The following is a 19,203-nucleotide window of genomic DNA, read 5'->3' as shown; positions in this document are numbered from 1 at the left end:
TTGCAACTGTTGGATATATTCTACCGCAGCTCTTAAAATGTCCACTTGGCTTATGTTCTTGTTTTTCTTTCCATTTGGAACATGTTCTCGCAGACTTTGAAACCACAGGCTGAGCTTTTTTTCGGTTCCGTTCTAATTGGCTTTTTTTGGCCCGTTTTTAGCTCTAATGGTGAGAGACCAAAAGAGCTTATGCGATAGTAAGGTGTCTGTCTCCGTCTGTCTGTAAACATTTTTTTCAAAACGCTACTCGTACAGTTTTGGTCTGATTTCAATATAACTTGGCACACAAGTAGACTACACTAAGATACGGTAAATAGTGCATCGGTTTTTAATTTTGATGAACGGTGTTGCCATGGTAACTAAAAATATAATTTTCTGAGAAATTCCTTTAAAATGCTACTCCTCCAACAAATTTGATCTGATTTCAATATAACAAGTAGACTACACTAAGATACATAAATTAGTGCATCAGTTTATGATTTCGATGAACGATGTTGTCACAAGGATTACATATGTGAGGTATGAGAGCCCTAGCCTTTACCGTTAAAAAGCTAGGGTCCAAGTTATAGTTTTTAAATAGTAGCTCAAACTGCAAGGTCAAGGTCAAAGTTCTTGATATCCAATGAAAAGTCTTGACACAAGGATTAAATGTGTGAAGTGTGAAAGCCCTAGCCCTTACTGTTCAAAAGTTATGGCCAAGGTTCAAGTTTTTAAAAAAGTAGGTCAAACTCCAACGTAAAGGTCAGAGGGTCAAAGTTCTTGTTTTCCAATGAAAGGTCTTGTCACAAGAATTAAATATGTGAAGTATAAAGCCCTTTCCCATACCGTTCAAAAGTTGTTTACATAGGTACGGAAATCTCAAAGGTCAGAGTCTAAAGGTCATAGTTGACAAAGAATACATGTGTGAAATATGAAAGTCCTAGTAGCTAGCGTCCAAAAGTTATGGCCGAAGTAAAATATAACATTTATGTATAAGTGGGTCAAACTCCAAGGTCAAAAGGTCAAATTCGGTGACGCCCAAAGAAAGGTCTTGTCACAAGGAATACACATGTGAAATATAGAAGTCATAGCTCCACTAAAGCAAAAGTTATGGGCAAGGTTGAGGTTTTTGTGACGGACGGACAGCCAGACTGACGGAGGGACAGAAGAATGAGATTTAATGTCACCTTGCTTTCGCGAAAGCGGGGGACAAAAAACAAGGGTCTTGCACTGGTTAAAAATTGTAGAACTTTTTGTGAATGGCCGTTAAAACAAGAATGGCACGTGTCCCTCAAAAGAATTAGATTGAGATATATTGTTTTATATAGAAAAGCTACTTTTTCATTATGCCCCGAAAAATAATAATGCCACTTTTTATAAGGAATTTTTGCTTGGCATTGCCTCCCCCCCCCCCCTCCCCCTCTTTTTAAAAAATGAAAACGAAAGCTTATAAATGAGCACCTTTTATTACACTCACACATGTGTACATTATATGTACTAACCAGTAGGTCACGTGATTTATTCTGCAGACAGGCATTGTAGAACTGTAGAAGTCCGCATGATGCATCTGTACACAGAAGAAAAAGTGACGTTAAATCTGTCACTTATTTGCCTGTACCCTTCTATGTTGGACAGCATCCATATTGAAATCATTATTTGTTTGGAAGGTTCGACAATTTCTCTGAACTTCCATGAACTTCTTATTTTGGAATGTGGGCTGTTGATAGTATCTGTTGATTCAATAAAGTAGACTGTTCCAAGGATTGCATGTGACGCCTGCTTTTAGTTTCTTTAAAAGAGTAACCAAATCTAATAGTGGTCAGCTATTTATATACTACTAGCTTAGACAGTATTTCAAACCAAAAAAAAAATCATAAATTCACAAGAGAAATCCACTCATAGTATAAGCCTGCTATAGAGTCTGTAAATAAAAAAAAACAGATTCCAAACCTGCAAATGAATACAAGAATTAAACTGAAATCATTATTATACAATTAATTATCCCTTTTGAGGTCAACATGGTGAAATAATGCGGCCTCAGTCAGGTCAGGTCACCTCGTGGGCCAGGTGAGGGTCCTTATTTCACCATGTTGACCTCAAAAGGGGTAATCAGTTGTTTTATTATACCAATATATATTGAAAAGTATGAAAACTCTAACCGTTTATCTGCTTTCTTTGATCGGGATCAGGATTCGCTACACTCCGTATAGTGAAGTTGTTTACATTGACGTCTGCAAGTCGTGTAAGCTTTTTGCATTATGGTTTACTGATTAAAATAATATTTGGTTGATAGTGACATACATTGTTATAACTAACGATGACTTTTCCTCACAGGAGTCGGCAGTTTTATCAATAAATCAAAGGAAACATAACCTATGAGCTTCGCTACGCTCGCGAAGCTCATAGGTTATGTTTACATTGGTTTATTGATAAAACTGCCGACTCCTGTGCTTTTCCTCTACCCAGTCAAAATCTTACACAGAATTCAACTCTTTACAGAACCGATTCTACATTCCATAATTGAATTGAAACGATATTTTGAAATGAATAAACCGTTTAAGTTAACGATAAAATTTTGCCGTATTCTGTATGGTAATGCAAAACAGACCATGCACAATTTTAAAAACGTTTTCTCGAATAATTATTATTTTATGCATTATCTGCACTCAAAAAGAAATTTTTGATTAAGAAGTCATTATTTAGCGGTCATTAATTATAATGACCGGGTCATTATATCCCAAGTGTAATGATTCCTAGGCCATTATTGTTGTAAACAGTACTATTTGGAGTCGTTGTGTTTTAAAGTTTTATTAACAGCCAATGGAATTCGAACATCATAAATAGAGGTATAATAAAAAGAATTTTTTTTTCATTTTACACGTGTTTAAAAGTTTTTACACCAACTGTCACTCTACACGATCCGTAGTGCGATCCCGACCCCGATGTTTTATAATATTTAAACATCAGTTTGTATGGTCACTGAATATAATACAGTTTTAAAGAACAGTTTTATGAGCTCATAAATATGTATAAATATTAATTATCAACAGCCGCCACTCAAATTTCAGAAGTCTTAAGGTGTCCGATCCATAAAAGTCCCATATTCAATGAATGTGAATGCGTAACAGGCCTGGGGCCATAAAACTTAGGTGAAATCACTTCTACCACTGACAGGAATATATAGTGGAAAAGTGAGACTGAGATCGAAAGTGAGCTCGTTTAAGTTTTATTGCCTCCTAGGCCTGATATACTTTGACCTAATACTCAGTATATGTAGACATTATCTTCATGTTTTATTCTTAATTTGTAACAGCAGAAAGTGTCCTTTTTTTTTTACCTTGGCCCGTCCTTGAAGAGTTACCCCCCTTCAATCATTAAAATTCATTTGCTGAAAACTATTCGTTTTTCTTTTTCCTATACTGAATAATTATACACTATTCACCTAGCATTTTTTGATATTCATAGTACTTAAATTTTTATTAGCTCACATGAGCCGAAGGCTCAAATAAGCTTTTTCTGATCACATTTTGTCCGTAGTCCGTCCATCCGTCTGTAAACTTTTTATTTTTTCGACTTTTCGAGAACCACTTGGCTAATTTCAACAAAACTTAGTACAAAGCATCTGTCGGTAAAGAGAAGTTAAAATTCTAAAAAATGAATGGCCAAGTCCCTTCACAAGGGGAGACAATCAAGAAAAGCCAAAAAAGGGTTGGGTCATTAAAAAATCTTCACAAGAACCAATGGGCTAGAAAAGCTGAAACTTTTGCCGAAGCCTGGGGTAGTGTAAATAATAAATTGTTCAAAATATGACCCAGAGTTAGGGCGGGGTCACAATAGGGAATCCAAGTTTTACATAGAGAATATGTAGGAAAAATCTTTGAAAATCTTCTGCTCAAGAACCACTGGGCCAGGAAAGCTGAAACTTATGTGGAAGCACCCTTGTGTAGTGTAGAATCTAAATTATCAAAATCATGACCCCCGGGGGAATATTCTCGCGACATAAAAACTAGGTTTCAACTGTTCAGCACTTAGACGTGAAGACAAGAGGCCCACGGGCCTTATAGGTCACCTGAGTATCATGTAACAACTTTCCAGCGATTGTATTTGGTTCGTGTTTTAATCCAAAAGCCATGAAATTCACAAATTTTGAAGGAGGCACCATTGCTTATCAAAGGGCAGATTTCAAAGCATTAATTTATTTTTAGTCAAAGTACCCCCCTGGTACCCCTGACCCAGCGGCCCTGAAATTGTCTATTTTGAAAGAGACCCCTTTCTTCATTATAAGCCCAGCATTTTTTTTATGTTTAGGTTTAGTTATGAACATGAGAATAAAAGTCCCGAAGGAGAAGGAAATAAAAAAAAATTTTTGATAAATCAATTAATAACATTTGTACATTCTTTTTTTATGCTATTCTAAAAGGCTCCTTACCACTGGACACATAATGCTTACAAATAGGAAAGTAGAAAATTTAATTGCTTATTTCATCATCTGCCAGTTTGGGCCAGTTATATAAATTTTGTGATGTTGGTCAAAATATATTTTAAAAAATCAATTCTTTAAAAAGTCTTTCAATATATCTTCATTTTTTAAATATGTGTTAGGTGAATGTGTAGACATTGTTCTAAAATTTACTTGATGCCTAAAATTATAATTCCTATCATAAAACAGAAAGGGGGTATTGGGAAGTAGGGTGAACATTTTTTCAATTAAGTGTAAAATAATTTTTCTGGCTGATACAAATGATACTACATGCCTGTATATTTTTGTATATTCTTGCCGCCTTTTAATAGTTGAATTTTTTCTTATTTCTTCAGGTTTTTGTTTATTTCTTCCTCAAATGGACTTAACTTCTCCCATAGTTTTATTCATTACATCTGATGCATAAGCAACCCTATTTTGAAGAATGATGCTTAGACTGTAAGCTATAACAGAGACCTAAACTGTAACAATGTCGCTGGCAATATGCAATAGCTACCACGGGCAGTTTAAAACCTGGGAGAGGAAAATAATTTACAGATAGATACTTTTGAAACGAATACATAATTATCTCACCAGCATGTCATTGTGCAGCAAAGTCGTCAGCATTTTATTTGTCCTTTGAACGGGTGAAACGTTTTGAATGGCACCCGTATCGATGAATTTTACACTAAACCAAGCTATCTTCTCAGATCTAGCTTTATTTACACGCCGTTTCATCTTAAAATCGGAAGTGCGAGTTCGTAAATTTGAAATCTCGATCCCGACTCAAATTTGACATCGGAAAGAAATTTTTTTTATTTTTTTCTGAAAATTCAAAACCTTGAGCGGAGGGTTTGTAAAACTGAAAATAAAATAAATCCTGGCCTTAAATATGTAATTAGATCATTAGTATATTAACCAGGAGCAAAGGATACGATATTCAAAGAATTCATGCATTTCACAATATAATCATTAGAGCCCCACCCTAAAACAAGAACCCCTGACCCTGGGGCCATAAAATTCACAATTTTGGTAGAGGCTTTCTTGCTCATCATATCTATGTACATGTATTTAGTTAGTTTATTTAATACCCAGGAGCAGAGAAGAAGATTTTCAAGGAATTCATGTATTTTCACTATATAATCAATAAAGCCCTGCCCTAACACCAGAACCCCTGACCCTGGGGCCATAAAATTCATAATTTTGGTAGAGGCACTCTTGCTCATCATAACTATGTACTTAGTTGGTTTATTTAATACCCAGGAGCAGAGAAGAAGATTTTCAAAGAAATAATTCATTTTCACTACCTACTTATTTAGCCCCGCCCTAGCACTAGAACCCCTGACCCCAGGGCCATGAATTTCGCAATTTTGGTAGAGGACTCATTGCTGATTACAATTATGCAAACAGTTTGACTGCTTGATGTCCAGGAGTAAAGAAGAAGATTTTAAAGATTGCATTAATTTTAGTGGTTTTGGCCCCACCCCTCAGGCCCCAGGGGGTCAGGGATCATGAAATTTACAATTTTTGTTCCCCTTCACCCATAGATGCTTTGTGCCAAATTTTGTTGAAATTGGTTCGGTGGTTGCAGAGAAGAAGCTGAAAATGTTCAAATGTTAACGCACGACGGACGACGCACGACGACGGACGAAAACGGATAGCAATAGGTCACCTGAGTTTACTCAGGTGACCTAAAAAGCGAGTACCTAAAATTCTTGGACGTAAAACACAATAAATCAAGGAAGTATCAATCTCTTCTCATTAACATTTCCACGCGTTTCATTTCGACAACTGAATTTATACTGAAAGGTCTTGCAACGTGACTGGATGGCAGTTTTATCAGGGGGCGGGAAGTGGGGGGGGGGGGTAACGAAGGCGCAATACATCAATAGAACATATTCCTATTCAGTAACTCCAAATAATACCCCATATGTATGAACCTTTTAAATCGTAGGCTATGGTATTAACAAGAGATGTTTGTAAAACACTTATGCCCCCCCCCCCCCCTCAGCCCAAATAAATGGATTTTTTCCAAGTCTAAGGGGTATAACTGTCCAAATTGGCTCGATTGGACCCAGATATTCTTTTGATAAATCTGTATACCAAATTTTATTTCAATATGTGCAACCTCTGCAAAGAAAATGAACGGAAACTGCAAATGAATGGATTTTTTTTAAGGCCAAGGGGTATACTCTGTCAAAAATTGGCCGATCGTACCCAAAACAGAATTTGACACATATTCTTATGATTAATCTGTATACCAAATTCCATTTCAACATGTTGCAACCTCTGCAAAGAAAATAAACCGATGGTGGACTGACAGACAGCAGCAAAGCAATATACCCTCCCTTTTTCGAAGGGAACATAAAACACAATGTAGAAGTATTTTCTCGATGATTTCTTTATTATATTTTTGATTTCAAACATTGAACAAAAATAAAAGTCTAGAAACTATAAGCAGCAGACTAGTGATTTGACCAGTGGCACCGTTAAGATGATCTATAAAATAATGTAAAAAAAATAATTTAAAAAAATTATAATTTCGAATGTCGAAGAAAGGACTTGCATGAATCTTATAAAGAAGAATTCTGGGCTCCGTACCAGCTATTATTGGCAGAAAAAATGAACCTTCACAATAGAAGCATTCAAAATCTTATAAATAAAAAATTGGCGTTTTATTTAAAATAAATAAAAAATTGGCGTTTTATTTAAAATAAAGTCATAAGTATTGCAAATTACTCACCGCATCCGTAATGAAAATAAAGTTCATTTAAATGCCCAGCAGTTGCTTTTGCCTTGGCGACAATCTGGTTTGCATTGTGAACACTACTCTGATCTGCTTCGCAATCAGCAATTCTCTTCTTTGCACATTTCAGGTGGCTTTTTATCTTACTATGTTGACCCACAAAAGAAAAAAAAATACATTGAAATCACTGTGTAAACCAGCAAGTAAAAAAGTTTAAAAGCTCAGCTTAATTTAGTTAAACGTTGATGTGTGTCAAAAACGGCGTTTAACGGACAGCTTTATTTAATTTAACGCTGAATGTGTCCATTGGTTTTAATTCTATTAATTATGTTAAAGATGTTGAATATTATCCCTTACATACTGGCAGGGGAGTATTGAATTGAAAGCTAAAAAAATAATGCTAATAAATCAGAAAATGTGTACAAATAATACTTTAACAAAACCTACAAGATAAAAAAAACAATAGCGCTTTAATCCTTGGAGACAACCTAATATATGGCCGTTACAAGGAATAAGGTAATTCCACCCTCCTATGATGTGATAGGTTTTTGCAAAAAATTGTTACTAAATTAAATGCATACCCAATAGAACAACATATTTTGGAAGCATGCTTTTCAATAGGTCTGATGATAAATATTGTTAAGTAAAGGAATTTAAAAGATGTATATTTTCTTTATTTAATCAATTATTCAATCTTTTAAAAAAGTTGACAAGGGCAATAACTCCTGCTCAGGTAGCTTCATTCAGGCATATTATTTTTTGTACTTCTAATGTAAAATAGTTTCCCTGATATTCACTATTCAAAACTATCTTATAAGTAGCAAGTATTTAGGAACTTTCAGCATCATAATTATGCATTTGACTCAGTTTTTACATAATAATTATGATACTGTTTACAAAAAATGTACCATTTTTTTATGTTGACATATGCTTCTTTTTTTACGTCTCCCATCTTAAATAATATGGCGACCAATATATATTTGGAAATAATTGGTAAATTTAAACTTTATTAAATGGAAATAAATTCAACTTTTGTACTTTTAACCATTAAATTGTAAGGGTGGAAAGACCTCATTAAATTCTTATGGTCTGACTAACCTGCATGTAACAGCTCTTTTCCATGGACTCTTTACAGTCAAAACTTCGGAATTATAACAGTTCGGGTCAGTCAAACAAGTCTGAGCATCAGTTCTTAATTCTAAATGTATAAAGTTATTCAAACAGGAAAGGAAAAAAATGTTGAAATATAATTATATCGTATTTTTTTTCTTTATTTCAACAAAAGAAAATCTTTATACATGGTTGTTTTTATGTACCTTTAAAAAATACGCTAGAGAAACCTAAATACGTAAGGAATATGATGGTTGAAAAATTGTTCATTTTCCTCCTTTTCCTATTAAAAGACAATTTACATCTTATTAAAAGAAATCTAACATTGTAAGTTTAAATCATCCTTATTTGACATACTTATGGCTGTTCTGCTTAAAATTTCATAACATATAATAATGATATAACAATTATATAAATATTTCATTATAAAGTTACAGAGAATTTGAAGCAAAAATCAAGTTAACATGGTTTCGAATGGAAATTTGTTGTTTTTTTTTTTTTAATATTTTGATTAAAAATAAACTAGTTGCATTAAAGAAACAGAATGTACCTACTTGTAAGTTTTGGCTGAATCCTCTCTCCAATTCCATTGTAATAGGCCACCTTCGAATTCTTATAAATATAGGTGCTTCGAATTCGATTTTTTTTTAAATTCTAATTTAAATTTTAAACGAGCATTTTGTACCTTTAATCTAAGGGTAGAATTTTAATGATCGAGATACAATAATTATAAAAGTACATCTTTGGTACTTGGGCAAGTTTAGCTTTTCTATATTTTTTATTTGATTGTTTGCAAGAAGGGATTGGCAAACCATTTTGTTTGGTACATTATACTTATCAGATGGTTGAAAAGTACGTCGAAAATAATCATTTAAAATCATTTATTTAGTAATCTGACTCTATTAGCTTTAACATGTACGTGTATTAATTGCCGAAAAAATATAATTTATAAAAAAAGTACATATGTTTAAATGTTTAACTTCTAATGAAAGATGCATTTAATTTTTGATAATTAATCGTAAAGTGCAACAACTTGATGTATAAATAACCAAATTATTTCTTTTAAAACAATATTCTAGTATGGCTAGTTCAAAATAGAGTACAAAATAGATCACTTACGCATATAAGCATTCTTTCAGAGTACTTGCTTGATAATGAAATGATATATTTTTAAAAAGTTACACATACACTATTGAGTTACCAAAGATCCTAAATACTTTTTGATTTCTTATATTATGCTTTTTTAAACAAAATAATCTGCAAATATTGGCAAAATGAACAGTTTCAAATCATTTTTTACGTTTCTGGGTTCGTTACATTTGCTGATTCTGTTTATTATTCATATTTTCTAAATCGAAATTATGTTATGATTGCTGTACCTACTTTGCATATTTTCATTTGAAGATATCAATTAATTTAATACTTTTTCTAGATGGATGAAATAATTTTCAAAAAATGTATCCTGCGATTATAATATAATAATTAGCAAGATATATCAATTTTAGACCCGGGAAGTGCCCCCACCCCTGGAAAAAGTTTCTGGATCCACGCCTGCAGGAAATCGCTCTTCTTCTCTCGTTACTTCCCTTACTTATACAGAAATATACATTAATCACCTGCATATGGCGTTTATATATCTCAGTTGATTCAGTACGCAAAATTATGCTCTACATATATGAACAATTTCTAAAACGAGGTAAATTATTGACAAACAAGTTGATTAAACAAGAATATTAGCAGTCTCGTTTAAAGTCGATACAGTGACCTTGTTAGCAAATACAATTTATTATTGAGTCAAATGCTGACTGAAGTTTTTCATACTTACTGTTAGTTCATTTTTTATACACTGAATTGACAACGGATTTTGCAGTAATTTTCCGATCATGACAAGGACCACACGGCGGTTTGGACCGGTCGGCAGGGGATGCTTTCTCTTTAAGGGCACCTAATCCCACCTGTTATGTTTTGGAGGTCCGTGTTTGCTCTGCTCCTATTTTGTATTGTTTTATGGACTTTTGACCATCAATACTGCTCCTTATCTCCATTATGTTTCATGGAATAGGCAATAGCACTTCAAATTAAAATATATATGCATTACAGATTCAAAAACTGGAAGAGGATATTACCGACGCAGGTAAGTTAAAAAGCAAGTCCTGGGCATTTTTATTACATTGACTCTTCAGAAGCTTTTATCTTGATACCTGTATGTTCTCATAATGAAACATACATCTTATAAAGCGCTTAAATTAAAGATTTTTAATCGGGTGAATCCACGCTCTCTTATCAACACCACGAACTGGAAAATGACACCTGGTGCAAAACTGAAAGAGCTGTAGAAGTAGCTATTTGAAGACTAAAAATTTTTCTTCCAGGTGACACGGTTCTGGCTCCTCCAATGGCAGTTCTTCGGTACTACAAAAAAGCATACCAGTGGACTTATCTTACTTTGCATCAAGCAGCTCTTGTAAGATTTGAAACAAGTCATCCCATTTTTATTACGCGCCCGGATCGATAGATCCAGGGCGTATATTGTTTTTGTCCTGTCTGTCTGTTCGTTTGTTTGTTTGTCACGAACTTTAACCTTCACCATAACTTTTGAACCATGAAAGATAGAGACTTCATATTTGGTATGCATACTCCACTAATTAAGCTCTTTCAAATGACACCAAGGTCAATGACCTTGTGATCTTGACTGTGGCCTATATGCTAAAAATAGCTTTTTTCTGCAAACTTTAACCTTCGCCATAACTTTTGAACCATGAAAGATATAGACTTTATATTTGGTATGCAAACTCCACTAATCAAGTTCTTCCAAATGACACCAAAATCAATGACCTTGTGACCTTGACTGTGACCTTAATGCTAAAAATAGCTTTTTCCGAAATTTGTTGCCGCCGGGCGCATAGTGTTTCACAAACACATCTTGTTTTTAGCTCTACTGGTCAGAGACCAGAAGTGCTTATGCGATAGTAATGCGTCCGTCGTCCGTCCGTCTGTCTGTCTGTCTGTCTGTAAACAATTTTTCAAAATGCTACTCCTTCTACAGTTTTGGTCCGATTTCAATATAACTTGGCACACAAGTAGACTACACTAAGATACATAATTTTGTGCATCGGTTTTTGATTTCGATGAACGGTGTTGCCGTGGTTACTAAAAATAGAAATTTCTTTGAAATTCTTTCAAAATGCTACTCCAAATACAATTTTAGTCTGATTATAATATAAATGTGGCATGCAAGTAGACTGCACTAAAAACATAAAGAGACTTAATCAAGGATCATTATTCTATTTATTGCTGTTGAAAAGTTTCAATTTCCAACTGCTTAAGTACTTTTCTCTTCCTTTGCTATAAGTACAAACCAGTAGAGCTTCAGTCTCGACAGAGACTTCTGGTTAAACATCTATCGGGATATAAATACGGGTTGGTCACAAGATTAAATTCCATAATGAATTTAATCTCGTACCAACCCGTATTTATAGCCTCATACTTTATATTTGCCTGATTGTGATTTTTAACGTGTGAAATGCATTATTTTTCAAATCCAACGGCATTTATTTAATCCACTGAATACGCGTCAACCCTTTATGACGTCACTGAGAAATTACGTCAAACGTTTATCCATACGCACATCTTTGACCTCTTGACCCCTACGTGTATTTATACAGTTATAGATACGCATTGCTTTCAGTAGTGTTATATAAAGGAAAACATTTGCAAATGTAAAAATTGTAATTTACCCAAATGAATTCATTTGTTTATTTGTTTGTTAATCAAGTTTTTAAACAAAGATTAATTATTTTCAACAAGAATGTGAGGTGTTTTTTTTCCCCTTCTTCAAAGTATTTTGTGTGTAGATATTAAACAAATAAGCTGTGCATGCAATCCTATTTAATGAAACCAATTCCATTCAAGTATATTCAATTGATTGCAAAATATAGATTAAGTGCACATTTATTAATCATTGAGAAGGGGGCATTTACTCATTCCTAGGGAGAATAGATTTTGTTTTTGTAGTTAGATTTCGTTTTTGTAGTTAAATGGAGGTTGAAGATGAGTACCACTTTACTTTAAAATGTCCACTTTTTCATGAGTACACGATAGTGTACATGTATATTAAAAAGTATTATAGGTTGATACCTACCATGTATAAACTACATGTATTACAATTATTATCAACTAAAAATGTGAGTTCACATAGCAATATAAGGAAATCCCTTTAAAAAGCAGAAGTATTTCGGGATTCACATCTGTACAATTTGGATTTTTTAGGAATGTTTAGTTGGAAATATTGTCTACAAGCAAAGTTTTCTTCAAGTGTATGAAGATATTTCATTTATGTATATTCCTTCTGAGCTTTACATCCTGTACTTTGTAATAAGTTATCTGACTATGTTATTTGAAAAGTCATATGACTACTTAACATATGACTACTTAAGTAGTCAAGGAATAATAAATAAACAAACTGCTGATAAGTTGTCTTGAGAATTATTTATATCTGTACTCTCTTTAACAGCACACTTTTCAAGTACATTTGAGGTATATGTCCGAAACATATTTATATCATTAAATTATCAACCATTGATTCAAAAGTCAAAGAGTCATAATAATGGCACCTAGGAGAAAAAGGTTCTCACAATGTGAGCCCTCATGGCATACCCATCACCCCCTGCAGGGCAAGGATCAACATCATTCACCTGCTGTACAACATTCTGCTGGGCTTCCAGCACCTCACCCCTCTCTATCCCATAGTTGTGTAGGGTAACTGCAACTTTTATGTACATATCTGGTTTTGTACGAAGGAGATACAAGCATTGGAACCTTTTTTTCAGGAATCCAAATGTCTGCTCTATGAGCACTCTGATTCTGCATAATGAATTGTTGTAACGCTTTTCACTTTCATTTGCAGGACTTACAAAAGGCGTCATGAGAAATGGGCGGCACTGGTAACCCGAATCTTCAAGTAGAAGGCCATCATGGTCACCTAAAAAACAAATCATTTAGAATGCGTCTCTCGCATGTATGCACCACTGCAAACAGTTACATGTAACTACCATGAATGTAGGTAAATCGTAAAAGTCGCATGTTTCCTCTACCTTGTTCAAATTCCTGACATAATGCAGACATTTTAAATATCCTGTTGTCGTGAGTAGCCCCTGGCCAGTTACAGCTGATGCTTGTGATTTTAAAAGAGGGATCACAAACCATCTATAAGGAAATAAGGGAGTGGGGACTGTAAAAATTATATTTCCTAGGAAGTTTTCTTGTTTGTTTATTTTTATCAAAGTTTACAATATAAGTAAACATAAGAAATATTTAGTGGTTTATTGGTGATGTCAAAAGAATACATGAATTCTCTAACTGATGCAAAGGTACCTGGACATTTAGAGAATGGTACTGCTTTCTGTTCACAAAACCTGCCTCCTGAGGCCCAGATGGTTTGGTTATTTTTACATATGTTCCATCTATGCAGTCCGAAACTCTTGGAAATCCTGTTAATTGAGGGATTAAGAAAATCTGGCTCATTAACATTACAATACATTTATAGTAAAATGAGAAGTGGTCTTTTTAGCTCACCTGAGCCGAAGGCTCAAATGAGATTTTCTGATCAAAATTTGTCCGTTGTCTGTCGTTGTTGTCGTCGTAGTCGTTGTTGTTGTCGTTGTAAACTTTTCACATTTTCATCTTCTTCTCAAGAACCACTGGGCCAATTTCAACCAAACTTAGCACAAAGTATCCTTGGGTGAAGGGGATTCAAGTTTGTTCATATGAAGGGCCACGCCCTTTTCCAAGGGGAGATAATTATGAATTAGAGAAAAATTAATGGCATCTTTAAAAAATCTTCTTCTCAAGAACCACTGAGCCAGGAAAGATGAAACTCATATTATCATCATTCTTAGGTAGTGTAGATTCAAATTTGTTCAAATCATGACCCCTGGGGGTAGGGTGGGGCTAAAATGGCCGATCAAAGATTTACATAGGAATATGTAGAAAAAATCTTCAAAAATCTTCTTCTCAAGAACCATTGAGACAAGAAAGATGAAACTCTTGTGAAATCATCCTCAGGTTGTGTATATTCAAATTTGTTCAAATCATGATCCCTGGGGATAGGGTGGGGCCATAATGGCCATTAAAAGTTTTACATAGGAATATATAGGAAAAAATCTTTAAAAATCTTCTTCTCAGGAACCACTGAGCCAGGAAAGATGAAACTAATGCGGAATCATCCTCCGGTAGCGTAGATTCAAATTTGTTCAAATCATGACCCTCCGGGATAGGGTGGGGCCAAAATGGTCGATCAAAGTTTTTCATAAGAATATATAGGGAAATCTTTTAAAATCTCCTTTTCAAGTGCTTCAAAGCCATGATTAGTGAATGATATTTAATTTTATACGGAATCATCCTCAGATAGTGTAGATTCTAGTTTGTTCAAATCAAGACCCCCTGGGGGGTTAAAATTTAACCCCCCCCCCCCTCCAACCTCAGTAAACTTTAATTTCTGATCTGATATTTGCTTTTTCCAAGCCGGTGTGCTCAGGTGAGCGCTGTGGCCCCTGGGCCTCTTGTTAGGGGTATTATTGTACTGTATACAATTTATAACAATGACAATTTTATTAGAAGCTTATCTTCAATTTTAACCCACTGATTTCCCACACTCCACCCACCTAGAATACAAACACTCTCCTGTGATTTCTAAGTTAAAGTAGCATTAGAACAAGACTTAGAATTATTTCCCTTTAGATGTACCAACCTCTAGCACATACAGATAATGACAATTAACATCCAACTTGACTTAAATCAAGCTTTTCTCATTGCAATTTCCCCAAGTCTTCAAAAAATGTAAGCAATCATTAGGTTTGCAAAATTTTCTTAACTTCTAGTATTCTTAAACATTGAATCATTTATTAGAACAATACTTGTAATTTGTTTTGTTTTCAGAATATAATGATTTAGTCATTTGAAAAATATTAAATTGACATAACACTAATTAAACCATAGAGCAGCAATAATATACTTGTAATTTTGTTTCAGATGGGGCATACCTAGTCCCCCCTATAACCCCTCCCACGCTCACAGGTAAATGTTTTGATTTTATGAAAGAGAAAAGAATGATATAATCAAGAGTTTTCTCCCTTTAGTTGTGTCATAATTTATTTGTTCTTCTATATAGTCAATGTATATTAATCTTTAGAAACCTGAAATGTGGGAAAATCCGTCATGGCTTGACGTGCCCGGTCTCCTCTAGGAAATGAAATAAACTGTGGTGCCAATTCCGCAATGAGTGCAGACACACGCCTTATGCATCGCCCAGCTGTTGATCTTGATATCTTGATATCATCACCAACTAGGATATGAGTAGGACCTGTTCCGAGAAATCTTAGGGTCACTAGCACTTGAAGGAGGGGTGGGACTGGGATGTTCCTCTGCGTTGGTGATGATAAGTCTGGCAGTCGACGCAGGAGATCAATTATAGTGTCTGGGTAAAAAACGGTACCTCGCGAAGACATCCTCTGCAGTCAATTCCTCCAGTGGGTTTGATCTGTCACGGAAATTACGCAGAACGCGTTGCCTGTGAACTATTTGCCTGTGTGCAGCCATTCTTGGAAGAAGCAGACGACACTTGGAGCCAAAATTGAAATCTCGAATAAGCTCTTAAGCTTACTCGAGATTTAAGCAACACTTACTCCATTTGGAGTATGTGTTCTGTACTCGAAAGTTTTATAATCTATATTTCGAGTACGTGCTCCGGCTCCAAATTTCGAGACAGCTTTCGAGCTAGATTTGCAGCCGGAGCTGGAGCCAAGTTTTATAACCATGAAATATTTCGAGCCATACTCGAAACCTCTAAATTCGAGCCAGAGTTGGAGCTGGAGCCCGAGTCAAGGTTTATAACCTCCTAGCCTAATGTCTGAGTTCCAAGTTTGTTCTGTCTCACAATTGTTTCAATGGACTTCCTAGTTTCATAGCCGTTCGTGTTCATTTTTTCATTTCAGCTTAACAGAGGGGACCATGACTGCAAGTCCCACATCTATTACTTTATTCATTTTCTGTTTGTCAGTATTTTTAAGAAATATGAATAAAGGTTTGAGTAGAAATTGTATTTTTTCAAGAATAAAATTTTACATATTTAGCAGAAAACATTTGTTGTTACAGTCCTAATTATGATGCCAGTGAAGTATTGCGATTTTAAATTCATTTTTCATGGGATGAACTTTGTTAAATAGAGTGGTAATTAAATTAGGTTAACTTAAGTGTATTTTATATATAAATAACTTAATTTTGTTTTTATAACTCTAGCCTCTTATTGGTTGATTTCCAAAAAGGAACGCAAATTATTCTGTATAATCTGATTTGGTATGAAGACACACATCATTGTCAACCAGCTGAATCATCTGTATCCATTCAATCCCCTCATTTCTAGTCCTCTGGATTCATGGAAAATGTCACAGTTAATAATGTACCTTTTACTTCGAACAGTAGCTCGATCTCACTTTATGTAATTTAAACAATCATCATGGCTGCTAGGTCTATATATCAGTTCCTTCGCTTCTCATCACTTCCACTACTACGGTATCACTTCCATTACCACAGTTGTATTATTGAGGCGGCAAATTTGAACTCATAATAAGCAACACAAATTTGCATCAACAGTTGTTTAATGATTTCAAAATTAAATTATAAGGAATGATTCTAATTCTTGACCAAATTATTCGAGTATAACCGGGGTTGGGTCAGTTTACGCCTTCTTATAATCCGCTTCTCGGATGATAAACTGACCAAGCCATTCCTTAAGACATGCATAATGTTGCATTAATAGGCTGGCTGACTGTATGTTGATTGAAATTGTTTCAATCCTATGGAGACGCCACCACTTGCCGGTTGAGAGCTGCAAATTTAGTCCTACATTCGACACTTACGACCATTGAGAAGGGAGGGATGTTTTTTGTGCCAGCAGCTACTACGACGTGTGACCTCACGGCCTCATCCGAAGGACCGGTCCTAATGTTCCACAGTGGGATTCGAACCCGCGACTTAAGGATCAACTCCTTACTTCCCGACTCCAGAGCAGACTGTCTTGCTATTGTGCCACGCGGGCGACACTTGAATTACTAGGTATAATTGTGCAATGAATGTATATGTTAAATGATTTGATTAAGAGAAATAACCCTTAATCGTTACGCTTTCATTAGATCCCGATGATTACTAATACATTGTAAACATTTGTTATTTATATTTTGTTATTGTTTGAAAGGACATTATACGCTCTAAGGAAGCCCGATTCGGACCCATAGCTATTAAAAATATTTTTTTTAATTTGATTTAACGCATTGTAGAATTCGTAATAATAACGAATTTAACTCCTTTCAAAATTTCTTCGGATTTGAACATAACTGCAATAATTTTGTTGATTTAGTTAGAAACAATTCAAAAATTTGTTAAAACGATTTAAATTCGTTATAACGAATTCAAGAATTTCTTGAACAAAATTTAAAATTAAAATCGGTTTCAACGGAATTTTGAAATTTGTATATGTAATGATAAAATTCTTAAATTTGTTACAACGGATTATATTCGTTTCAACAAATTTAACAAGGCCCTTGAGAAAATATTTGTAGGAATTCGATTTGTCCTCGCTGCAATATTTAGACCTTCACTTAGCACCCAATGGCATTGAGCATTTATGGACCGTTTACATTCCAGCTCTACTGCATTATTCGCGTCGCTTCCACACGACCGGTCTTTGCGTCCCGCAGTAGGACTCCTAACGGCGTTATATGGACGGGGTCTTCTACCTATTCCCACTTTTTAAAAATCTCAATTCCACCTTTTCCCACTTGCAAATAACAATAAATGTTTTTATAATAATTTAATTACAGTAATTACATCCCATCTTGGATTTACCTGTATTTTGTAGATTTGAAGACAGAAAATAAATAGTTTTAGAAAAAATGATTTATTTTAATCAAATATATGCATTACATATATTTTAAAAAATGCAAAATATATTTAATTTATTGAAAGTAAAGGGTTACAAACCCCTCTTATATCTAAAATTTAAAACGTAAAATGGGAAGATTTATGAAAAAATGCATTAAAATAGTTGAAGTTTAGAAAATACAATAAATAAATAAACGGGAAAAATCATCTATCAGTAATTCAATGATAATTTCGAATATTCGCTTAAAATATTAGTAAAAAGTCTGATTTAGAATTTTAAAAAGCCAATTTTCCTTTCAGTTGTTCATTAATCACTGTTTATACAGCAGTTATATGTTTATATAGTTAGTTACTTGTTTACTTAAAAATTCCACCTATTCCCACATAAAATGTTACCTTTTCCTACGTGATTTTCAGAAAGTGGGAATAGGTAGAATGAACCATATGGACCAACATCCTAATCTGCGACTGTTGAAAGGATTATATCTTAATGAAGGAGGAAAATACATCATGTTTTCCATGTTTTACAAGATGGGTATTAATTTCCAGATCATATCTTGTATAAACCGTGTTATATACTTTTTCGACAAATGTGCCTATTAGATTTCGAAGATGATCTTTTAATTGCTTGAGGATTTTTTCCGTCCGTTTGAATTATGTATATAATTTTGATAGTATAAAATTAATTAAAATCATATTCATGAATCCTGACCATAAAATGTCGGATTGCAATTAATTTTTCTGGGGGGAATTATAGCTTATTGTATTATTTCTTGTCTCACATTTTACGCGTCGTGTCGTGAATTATACACAACCAGGCAGAAAATCCTTAATTAACATGTAAGTAAGGTGAACCTTTAGTTTATCAGGGCCATGTTTTTTTATATTTACTGATTACAAATTATACTGCAGTGAGATTAAAGTTATATAAAATCAGAACTATAATTAGTTATGGATTATAAATGGTGCAAGA

The 19,203-nt window shown here is 34.3% G+C and overlaps 1 pseudogene; it reads right to left on the bottom strand.

Annotated features, from left to right (window-relative positions):
• Positions 1 to 12,907: 12,907 nt before the first annotated feature.
• LOC134241907 (putative nuclease HARBI1) lies at positions 12,908 to 15,911 on the bottom strand (annotated as a pseudogene).
• Positions 15,912 to 19,203: the final 3,292 nt, after the last annotated feature.

Source organism: Saccostrea cucullata, unplaced genomic scaffold (genome assembly GCF_032062105.1).
Source record: "Saccostrea cucullata isolate Sc308-1 unplaced genomic scaffold, CSIRO_AGI_Scuc_v1 ctg2730, whole genome shotgun sequence".
Classification (NCBI taxonomy): domain Eukaryota; kingdom Metazoa; phylum Mollusca; class Bivalvia; order Ostreida; family Ostreidae; genus Saccostrea; species Saccostrea cuccullata.
Note: the sequence above shows the minus strand (reverse complement) of the source record. Positions and strands in the feature narration are given on the sequence as shown.